This window comes from Strigops habroptila, chromosome 14 (genome assembly GCF_004027225.2).
Source record: "Strigops habroptila isolate Jane chromosome 14, bStrHab1.2.pri, whole genome shotgun sequence".
In the NCBI taxonomy this organism is placed as follows: Eukaryota; Metazoa; Chordata; class Aves; order Psittaciformes; family Psittacidae; genus Strigops; species Strigops habroptila.
In genome coordinates, this window is record NC_044290.2 from 12874339 (window position 1) to 12884122 (window position 9784).

At 52.6% G+C, this 9784-nt stretch overlaps 1 long non-coding RNA gene across 2 annotated transcripts; it reads left to right on the top strand.

Annotated features, from left to right (window-relative positions):
- Nucleotides 1-2636: 2636 nt before the first annotated feature.
- On the top strand, nucleotides 2637-7965 carry LOC115616696. 2 transcript variants are annotated; one of them, XR_003994355.1, is made up of 4 exons: nucleotides 2637-3608; nucleotides 4754-4856; nucleotides 5862-5965; nucleotides 7309-7965. It is a non-coding gene; the product is annotated as an uncharacterized LOC115616696 (long non-coding RNA). The 2 variants fall into 2 exon arrangements; XR_003994356.1 differs by lacking the exon at nucleotides 2637-3608 and adding an exon at nucleotides 4356-4380.
- Nucleotides 7966-9784: the final 1819 nt, after the last annotated feature.

The window sequence follows — 9784 nt, forward strand, 5'->3', positions numbered from 1 at the left end:
GGGCCTCACACCTAGCCCAGACCCACCATAATGTCATTAAAAAGGGAATAAAAAGTGAATCAAGCTGACTACAACTTGAAAAGTGAACAAAAATTGACTAAAACCAAATAAAAAGTGAATTAAACCGAAGAAATTCAACAAAAAGTGAAAACAAGCAATTATAAATTATGAAAAAGTTAATAAAAATGAATGAAATGAAGTAAAAAATTCATGGGTGTTGGGGCACTTACAGGCCACGGGGGGTAGCGGGTTCCCTATCGGGTGCCACGTATACAGATTCTGCTGCTGTTATTGCAATGCCAGTAGTCAAGAAAAGCTGTGGGGCGTGAGTTGTGGGTCTATAGGATGCTATGGGGCAGTGGAGGGCGTCTATGGCGTGATATGGGTTGCCATGGGGCAGCGTGTGGGTCACTCTGGGGTCTATATGGGTCGCTATGGAGGGTCCAGTGGTTGCTGTCGGGTGTCTATGGGTCACCGTATGGCTCTATGCAGTGCCTATAAGGTGTCGGGGCTCTATGGAGTGTCCAGGAGTTTCCCTGGGTCGCTACGGGGCATCTGGGGAAAAAAAAAAAAAGAAGTTACTAAAAAGGATGCTAAAGCAAATAAATCTGAAAAAAAAAATTAAATTAATAAACCGCAAATAAAGCTGAATAAAACTGCGTAAAGTCAGCAAAAAGCAAATAAAAGTGAATAAAGTGATTATAAGTTATTACGAAGTAAATAAAAAGGAATAAAAGTGAACAAGCCTGAATGAATCTCGAATAAAAGTGAATGAAAGTTCATAAAAATGAATGAAAGCAAATAAAAAACCGGTTGGTGTGGGGGTACTTATGGGAGGCGGGGGTAGTGGGGGCCCTATGGGGTGCCATGGCGGTTGACGCTGCTGCTGCTGCTGCTGCCATCCCAGTCCTGGTGAAGTCACGACACCATAAGAGTTGTCACGTGTGGGCCACGTGTGGGTCTACAGGGTATCTAGCAGTTGCTGTGGGTGGCCGTGGCTCACTACAGGGTGTCCAGGGCTCGCTATAGGGTGTCTATGGGGTATCTATAGGTCGCAATGGGTCACTATGGGGATCTGTGGGTCGCTCTGGGACCCTATGGGATGTCTATAGGGACTCTATGAGGCTGGGGGTCCTATAAAGGATCGAAGGGGGGTCTATGGGATGTCCAGGGGTTGCTCTGGGTCACTGTGGGGAATCTAAAAAAGAAAACGTTACTAAAAGTGACTAAATCAAATCGCAAGAAAACTGAATGAAAACTGAATGAAAAGTCAACAGAATGTCAATAAAGTGATTAAAAAGCAAAGAAAACTGAATAAAAGTGAATAAACCTGAATGAAACTCAAAGAAAAGTGAATAAAAATGAAAGCGAATAAAAGAGTCAAACCCCAACTTATGTCGGGGGGGGAGTGGGGACTCTATGGGGTACTTGGGGTTCCCTATGGGGCTCGTTGTGTTGGGTGGGCCACCTGTCCCCCGGGGAGTACCTGCTGCTGGGCATGGAGCCCTGGGAATACCAGGAACGCCGCCGGGATCAGCACCGGGAGCTGCTGCCCCAGGTGCTGCAGCACCCCTTGGACCCCCCTGGCACCGTGGGGCGGCTGCTCCTGGGGCTGCACCCCAGGGTGCTACTGGCCAGCACCCACCGAGGGATCTTCCTGCACCTCCGGGACGGATCCGGGATGACGCGAATGACGACAGGAATGCTGGAGGTTCACTGCTGAGCTGCACATACCATGGGGCTGCCGCTGTGGCGCGGAGAGCTGGTGCACGTCTTCGATGTGCAGAGGGTTCGGCAGGGTGAGGGTTAATCTCTCCTCATCCTGATCCATGGGCTCTTCCTCATCATCCTCCTCACCATCTCCATCCCCACAGAGGTGCAGCAGCACCGGGCAGGGCTGGCCCCGCGGTCCTGGCACCGGGTGATGCTGGTGCTGAGGCAGGAGCTGGGGCCACACGATGGAGCCCACAACAGCAGCCTGGTCCTGCAGGTACAGAGAGCGTCCAACATCACCATCTGGTGTCCACCGCCCACCATTCCGTATTAGGGGGATGGAGTTTGGGACACGGGGATGGAGAACATGTCCTCACCCACCATGTGCTGGCCCCCCCATCCACCATCTGCTCTTCCCCCCCACCGCCATTCCCCCACACCCCTTCTTCTACCCCGTACCCCACTATTCCACCCTTCCCCCTCATCTATCCCCCTAACAGCCATTATCCCCCTTTTTTCACATCATCTACCACCCCTAACAGCCATTACCCCCCATCATCTATCCCCTCTAACTGCTATTATCTCCCCCTTCCCCCTCATCTATCCCCCCTAAGCGTCATTATCCCCCCCTTCCCCATCATCTATCCCCCCTAACTGTTATGACGCCTCCCTTCCCCCTCATCTATCCCCTCTAACGGCCATTACTCCCCACTTCCCCGTCATCTATCCCCCCTAACCGCCATGATCCCTCCCTTCCCCCTCATCTATCCCCCCTAACCGCCATGATCCCCCCTTCCCCCTCATCTATCCCCCCTAACCGCCATGATCCCCCCTTCCCCCTCATCTATCCCCCCTAACCGCCATGATCCCCCCTTCCCCCTCATCTATCCCCCCTAACCGCCATTATTCCCCCCTTCCCCCTCATCCATCCCCCCTAACCGCCATTATTTCCTCCTTCCCATCATCCGTCCCCCCTAACCGCCATTATTCCCCCCTTCCCCATCATCTATCCCCCCTAACCGCCATGATCCCCCCTTCCCCCTCATCTATCCCCCTAACCGCCATTATTCCCCCCTTCCCCATCATCTATCCCCCCTAACCGCCATTATTTCCTCCTTCCCATCATCTATCCCCCTAACCGCCATTATTCCCCCCTTCCCCATCATCTATGCCCCCTAACCGCCATTATCCCCCCCTTCCCCATCATCGATCCCTTTAACCGCCATTATCCCCCCTTCCTTATTATCTGCCCCCTTCAACCGCCATTATCCCCCCCCTTCCCCACCATCTCTCCCCTCTTGACCACCATTATCCCTCCTTCCCCATCATCTGTCCCCTTCAACCGCCATTATCCCCCCTTTCCCCGTCATCCGCTTTCCCTTTAAACCGCTTTCCTCCCCCGTCACCGCCGTCTTCTCGCCCACCAAAACCGGAACAAACCTTCGGCCAGCAGCTCTTGGACGGCCGCGCGCCGAGATGAGCCCCGCTAAGCTTCATAGCCGCGCATCTATTGAAGATAAAGCCGCGTTTCAGCCGCCGCCGCCGCTACCTTCTCCTTCTTCCTCCCCGGCCGCCGCCATCGCTCCCTCACACCGAGGGGCACCGCTGATTGGCCGCCGGTCGCTAGGCGGGAAGGCGTCCCCCCAGCTGCGCGCTGTAGCTAAGGCAGAGGCGGCCAGGGATTGAACGACGCTGTCCCACCGCCTCCATGTCCCGCCCTCGCTGTGAGGCGAGCAGCGCAGTGATTGGCTGGGAGGCGGGAGTGGGCGAGGTTATAAAAGGGGCGGTGTAGGGCGGGAGGTATTTTTCCGGCGGCGGCGTCAGGGGTGGAGTCAGCGGCGGAAGGGGCAGTAGCAGTGGCGGCAGTCTCGGCAGCAGGAGCGGCGGCGGGCGAGGTAGTAAAAGTGGCGGCGGGAGCGGCGGTGGGGGGGCTGTAGGGGGGCGGTAGGGGTGGCGGCGGCGGCAGCAGGAGCCGCGGGGGGAGGGGGCGGGAGCGGCGGGGGGAAAGCGGTGGGGGGGAGGCGGGCGCGGGGCGGCAAGGGCTAGGGGCTCATGGTTCATCAGTGCTTTTAATTAAATTTGATTTACTTTACGTTTATTTACGACTATATGAATTTATTTGAGATTTAGTCGAGATTTTATCACTTGTTCACTTTGATTCCCTTATGCAGTTTTTCATTGAGTTTTATTCACTTAATACTGACTTTTAGTCACTTTATTAACTTTTTTCTCTTTTTATTCACTATTTGCTTTTTAGTCACTTTTTTCAGGTTTTTGGGTTTTTTTCCCCATTTCTATTCACATGTGTTCGCATTTATTCACTTTTTATTGAGGCATAAATACTGGTTTTTACTCAATTTTTTATTTGCCTGAATTCACTTTTAATCACTTTTTATTCAGCTGTGTTGGGAACACCTGGTTTCAATAAGAGCTCCTGAGGCAGAGGGAGGTTTAAAGCTTTATTCGAATAAAGGGAGATCTCCAGCCGACACACCTGGTTCAGGGTTCTCCATTTGCAGTCAGTATCCACCTGTTTGATGCTTTCCTTGCCTGCAAAGTGCCTCCTCCTTTCTTCTTTGCCTCAGATCCTCCGAGCCATTCTACTGTGCATAAGCGACAGTTCCCATGAGACGGGCGAGTTTCACAAGGCTAAGCAAGTTCTGCAAGGTTTAAAAAGTTCTCGCATTATTGACACTGTTTCTTTTTCATAGAACCACAGGGCTTTTGTAAGATTCTGCACTTTGTCCCTGTTGTCAGCAGTGTATTTGTGTGTTTCTAGCAAGGCCACAGCTGTTCTCCACAAGCTTTATGTACGTTTTTGTCACCCTTGAGCTCCCATGTACTTGCTTTGGATTTGCTTTTACTTCACTTTTATGCTGTTTTATTCAGATGTATTTGCTTTTTAGTTCCTTTGAGTGATCTTCAATTCAGTTTTATTCACTTTTCTTGGCGATTTATTCAGATTTATTCCCTTTTTTTCTTTTTCATTCACGTTTAATTGACTTGTATTCACTTTCGTTGGTGTTTATTCCCTTTTCAGCTTTACGCCTGTTGTATTTAACTGCAGTCCAGTTTAATGGAGCTGGAGCGACTGCACCGGGCCCGGCCCACGCCCCAGGATGGACCTGAGTCCCCCCGCGAAGGTGAGACCCACAGCCACCCCCACACTGCCCCATGGCAACCCAGTGACCCATAGATACACTCCCCCCCATCCCCATGGTGCCCTGTAGACCCACAACACGTGTTCCCCAGCTTTTATTGACTCCTGGCGTCATGATGTCACCAGGACCGTGGTGACATCATCAGCATCATCAATGACACAGTGCCCCATAGGGCGCCCACTACCCCCCCGCAACCCCTGAGTACCCCAACACCAGTCCATTTTTTTATTCGCTTTCATTCATTTTTTTTTAAACTTTTGGCTCAGTTTCTGCTCAGTTTTCTTCAGATTTGGTTTAGTCAGTTTTAGTAAGAGTTTTTTTTAGATACCCCGTAGGTGACCCAGAGCAACCCCTGACCACCTCATAGAGCCCCATAGAGCCCAGTAGATCCCGTATAGGCCCCCAGCCTCATAGGCTCCCTATAGACATCCCCTAGGGCTCCAGAGCGACCCATAGACACAGCACAGCAACACTTGGTGAGCCATGGACACACCCTAGTGACCTGCGGAGACCCATAGACATGCCGTAGCCATCCACAACACCCCGTGGACGCTCAAAGAGAGCCCATAGAGCCCCATAGACTGCCCCCTAGATTCCCAGTAGGCGCCCCTCAGCCTGATAGACAGCCTATAGACATCCCATAGAGAGCCTCAGCAACTGATACGGGTCTGTTGTATGCTTCTGCACTTTTTCACTCTTGTCAGCAGTGTATTTGTGTATTTCTGGCAAGGCCACAGCTGTTCTCCCCAAGCTTTATGCATGTTTGTGTCACCCTTGAGCTCCCATGTACTTGCTTTGGATTTGCTTTTACTTCACTTTTATGCTGTTTTATTCAGATGTATTTGCTTTTTAGCTCCTTTGAGTGATCTTCAATTCAGTTTTATTCACTTTTCTTGGCGATTTATTCAGATTTATTCCCTTTTCTTCTTTTTCATTCACGTTTAATTGACTTGTATTCACTTTCATTGGTGTTTATTCCCTTTTCAGCTTTACGCCTGTTGTATTTAACTGCAGTCCAGTTTAATGGAGCTGGAGCGACTGCACCGGGCCCGGCCCACGCCCCAGGATGGACCTGAGTCCCCCCCGTGAAGGTGAGACCCACAGCCACCCCGACACTGCCCCATGGCAACCCAGTGACCCATAGATACACTCCCCCCCATCCCCGTGGTGCCCTGTAGACCCACAACACGTGTTCCCCAGCTTTTATTGACTTCTGGCGTCATGATGTCACCAGGACCGTGATGACATCATCAGCATCATCAATGACACAGTGCCCCATAGGGCGCCCACTACCCCCCCGCAACCCCTGAGTACCCCAACACCAGTCCATTTTTTTTATTCGCTTTCATTCTTTTTTTTTTTTTTTTAAAGTTTCATTCACTGTTTGCGCAGGTTTTGTTTGCGCAGGTTTTGTTCAGTTTTGTTCAGATTTCGCTTAGTCACTTTTAGTAAGATTTTTTTTTTTTTTCCTAGATACCCTGTAGTGACCCAGAGCAACCCCTGGCCACCTCATAGAGCCCCACAGAGCCCAGTAGATCTCTTATATGCCCCCCCCAGCCTCATAGACTCCCTATAGATATCCCGTAGGGTCCCAGAGCGACCCATAGGCACCCTACATGAACTCTTGATGAACCACGGAGATGCCATAGTGATCTCCAGACGCCCATAGGCAGCTCTTAGTGACCTATAGACGTCCCATAGCCATCCAGAACACCCCATGGACACCCTATAGACATAGCATAGAGTGTCACAGTGACTGATAGACACCCCACAGCAACCCATGGATACTCCAAAGTGACTCACAGATGCCCCATAGAGAGTCATAGATCCCCATAATGACCCACTGCAACCTACAGATACCCTGTAGCCACCCTATAGCGAGCCCCGGACACCCTGTAGTGTGCCACGGCCGCCCATAGACACCCCATAGAGAGACACAGCAACTGCTAGATCCCCCATAGACCCACACCTGGCCCCATGACAACCCATAGAGCTCTATACGCACCCTGCACTGCCACATAGCACCCTATAGACCCCCTCCCCACTGTGCCATAGTTCCCTATAGATGCACAACACACGCCTCACGGCGTTTATTGACTTATGGTGTTGTGATGTCACCAGGACTGTGATGACATCATTTGCATCATCAATGGCACGGCACCCTATAGGGACCCCCAAGAGCCCCGTGGGGGGTCTGCAAGTGCCCCCTGGAGCTCCCACTACTCCCCCGCACCCTGTAAGTACCCCAACACCAATCAGTTTTTTTTGTTGACTTTCATTCATTTTTATTCATTCATTTTATTTAGGCTTGTTCACTTTTATTCAGTTTTATTCACTGTTTAACCACTTTATTCACTTTAATGCGCTTTTTATTCACTTCTTTCCAGTTTTCTTCAGATTTCATTTAGTCACTTATAGTAACTTTTTTTTTTAGGTATCCCTTGGTGACCCAGAGCAACCCATGGACACCTCCTAGAGCCCCGCAGAGCACAGTAGATCCCCTATAGAGCCACTCAGCCTCATAGCCTCCCTGTAGACATCCCATAGGGTCCCAGGGCGACCCGTAGACATCCCAGAGCAACTCTTAGCAACCCGTGGACACCCCATAGTTACGTACAGACACCCATCAACATCACATAGTGACCCATAGACAGTCCCCAGCCATCCACAGCACCCCATAGAGACCCACAGCAACTCCTAGATACCCTATACACCCCCACACGGCCCCATGACGACCCACAGAGCCACATAGACACCCTCCACTGCCACACAGCGCCCCACCCTATAGTTCCCGATAGACGCACAACACGCACCCCACGGCTTTTATTGACTTAGGGTGTCGTGATGCCACCAGGACTGCGATGACAGCAGCAGCAGCAGCATCGTCAAGCAGCACGGCACCACGTAGAGCCCCCAATTACCCCGTCGCGCCCCATAAGTACCCCCACACCAATCGTTTTTTTATTTGCTTTCATTCATTTTTATGAACTTTTATTCGAGATTCATTCAGGCTTGTTCACTTTTATTCCTTTTTATTTGCTTTGTAATAATTTGTAATCACATTATTCACTTTTGCTTTTTATTATCTTTACGAAGTTTTATTCAGCTTTATTTGCTTTTTTATTCATTTTTTTCTTCAGATTTATTTGCTTTTTAGTCTCTTTTTTTTAAATAACTTTTTTTTTGTTTTTAAATGCCCCGTAGCCACCCAGAGAAACTCATAGAGCCCCACAGGCCCTATAGATATCCCATAGAGCCGCACAGCGACCGCTAGAGCCTCATAGAGACCCCATAGCGATCACATAATGATCACATTGCGGTGGGTCTGGGCTGGGTGTGAGGCCAAGGTGGGGTTAATGGTGGCCTGGGGGCGTGGTCTGTGCTGTGGGAGGGCTCTGGGAGGGGCGGGGTTAATAAAGGCCTGGGGGTGGGGTCTGTGCTGTGGAAGGGCTCTGGGAGGGGTGGGGTTAATGAAGGCCTGGGGTGTGGTCTGTGCTGTGGCAGGGCTAAGGGAGGGGTGGGGTTAATAAAGGCCTGGGGGTGTGGTCTGTGCTGTGGGAGGGCTCTAGAGGGGTGTGGTCTGTGCTGTGGGAGGGCTCTGGGAGGTGTGGGGTTAATAAAGGCCTGGGGGTGGGGTCTGTGCAGTGGGAGGGCTAAGGGAGGGGTGGGGTTAATAAAGGCCTGGGGGTGTGGTCTGTGCTGTGGGAGGGCTCTAGAGGGGTGTGGTCTGTGCTGTGGGAGGGCTCTGGGAGGTGTGGGGTTAATGGCAGCCGGGGGTGTGATGTGTCCTGTGGGAGGGGCTATGGGAGGGGCAGGGTAAATAAAGGCCTGAGGGCGTGGTCTGTTCTGTGGGAGGGGCTAATATAGGAGGGTGGGTGTGGTGTAGGCTCAGGGGTGGTTGGTAGCAGGGGATGAGGCCTCTGTTGTGGTGGGCTAATGAGGGACAAGGGGCATGGACTCATTTGAGGACTTTGATTGAGGCTGTGGGCGGGGCCAGGGCTGGTGAGAGGTGGAGCTGTGGTGTAGACAAGGGGCGGGGACTGTGTTGGGGGCGTGGTCTAGGCTGTGGCTAGGGCTGGGGGTGTGGCTGGGGTGGGGTCTCAGCTAGGGGCAGGGTTCAGGTTGGCCTGGGGTGTGTGTGTGGTGGGATGACTGGGGGTGTGGCTTGGGTAGGGGTGTGTTCAGGTAGGGCTCTGGGCGGGGTTAGTACAGGGCTGGGGGTGTGGCCCCCAAGAGGGCGGAGCAAGGGCTAGGGGCGTGGCCAGGACTGGGTAGGTCTGAAGCAGGCCTGAGGTGAGAACATGGTGGGGGGCGTGGCCACCTCCCGAGTGGGGTGTGGTCTGCCTTGTGGGCGGGGCTACCAGGGGAAGTGGGCACATGAGGGGACAGGTCCAGGTGAGGTGTGGGCGGAGCTTTGCTGGAGCAGAGGTGGGTGGCCCTGCAGGGGGCGGGGCTTGTCCTGGGGGTGTGGACTCCCAGAATGGCTTAGATAAGACTGGGGAAGGTGAGCAGGGGCATAGCTTGTGAAGGGCTGTTGTCTCAGCTGCTGGCACTTGCCTCTGACACTTGACCTTTGATCCTTGATCCTCCACTGTGACTGCTGGCTTGTTTTACCTTTGACCTTTCACCTCTGGCATTTGACCTGTGACCTATGACCCCCTCTGCAGAGCCACTTGTCTCTGCATCCATTGTAACCCTGGCCACAGCCTGGACCACGCCCCCAGCCCCCCCACACCAGCCCCACTCCAGCACCAAGCTCCACCTGTACACTGGCCCCACCACAACTGTGCCTCCACCCACAGCCTTGACCACAACCCCCATCCCTGCATGGGCCTGACCCCAGCACAGGACCCACCCCTTCACTAGCCCCGCCCCCTAGTCGAGACCACGCCCATAATCCCACAGTAGGG